Source organism: Myxocyprinus asiaticus, chromosome 36, assembly GCF_019703515.2.
Source record: "Myxocyprinus asiaticus isolate MX2 ecotype Aquarium Trade chromosome 36, UBuf_Myxa_2, whole genome shotgun sequence".
NCBI classification, from domain to species: domain Eukaryota; kingdom Metazoa; phylum Chordata; class Actinopteri; order Cypriniformes; family Catostomidae; genus Myxocyprinus; species Myxocyprinus asiaticus.
In genome coordinates, this window is record NC_059379.1 from 24,752,428 (window position 1) to 24,753,789 (window position 1,362).

Consider the following 1,362-nt stretch of genomic DNA (forward strand, 5'->3'; position numbering starts at 1 on the left):
CAGTTAGGAGATTTTGGTCTTTCCTCATTCAAGTAGACGAGAGCTGTTCTTTTATGCTGCCTGTATCCATAGAAAATATCTGATCGGTAGCATTCCCAAGATGCCGGCTGAGTGACTGACTTGCCTTGAATGGGACTTTGTAAGATCATTCCAAAACGGTCTCCATTTCAGAAGCTGCATTAGAAGCAGCTGCCTATGTATGCAGCAAGACAGCTCACTAGGTTTAAGAATAGACCCAGAAATTGAAAAGGAACATTTTGATTGTCAGCTATCTCTAAATTTTAAACAACAGTTTTTGTTTTCATAACAGTCATTTTCTCCAGTCCAACTGTCGACCCCTGCAATAGCTATACCAGTCTGGACGAGTCGTGGAGATCCACCAGCAATACTGATTTGGGCCATTCAATGTGTGATTATAATGTCAACTGGAATGGCTGGTATAGACTCTTCTATCAGGGTCAGAGTGCTCAGGTGCCTGAGTCATGTGTAAATTATGGATCTTGTGGCACTTATTATCCACTGTGGCTCAATGGCCCTAACCCACAGCTGGAAGATGGAGTGGTCACCAGGAAAATCTGTGGTTCTTCATTGAATGATTGCTGTGGTAAAAAGTCCCGTCCCATTCAAGTAAAAGCCTGTCCAGGGAATTACTTTGTCTATGAGTTGGTCAGTCCAACGTTCTGTTCAGCGTACTGCACAGGTACATCCACTTAGATGCTCATATAATGTCACAGGCTACCTGGTTCACAAAATGATTGATATAAAAATGTTCTCCATAGGGGCTGGAAGCCTTAGCCCTTCAACAAGCTTTACAACAACTGAGATGACAATCACACAATTGATTGAAACTACACCAATCACAACCACTGGTAAAGTATTATACTATTTTCCTAAATTGTCATTGAAGCTCTTGAGAGCATTTTAGAAAATGAATAGAAAGCATAGAAATTGAAGAAGAAAACTATTTAAGTTGTATTTATCATATACATTTTCATTTCATTTTCAATTATTCTAAAATTTCACATTATACAACCAAGGACATCAGCCCTGCACTCTTAATTTAAATATTGCTTCTTTTAAAGTGGATGAAGCAGTTTTTCATTTTTGCTGACAAAATGAGTAGTCTAACATATCACACAGTGGAAGATGAACAGATGAAGTGGCAACGATTTACTTCTGTACTTTAACTTTTATTATCTACATGACAGCTACTTTTGACAGATCCAGTGAGGATCCTTGTGACAACTTTAAGTCTCTGGACCGTCCCTGGAGAGCCACAAATGAAAGTGGATTGTATATTTGTGACGAAAATTTCTCCTGGGATGGATGGTACCGACTTTTCTACAATGGGATGAACATCCG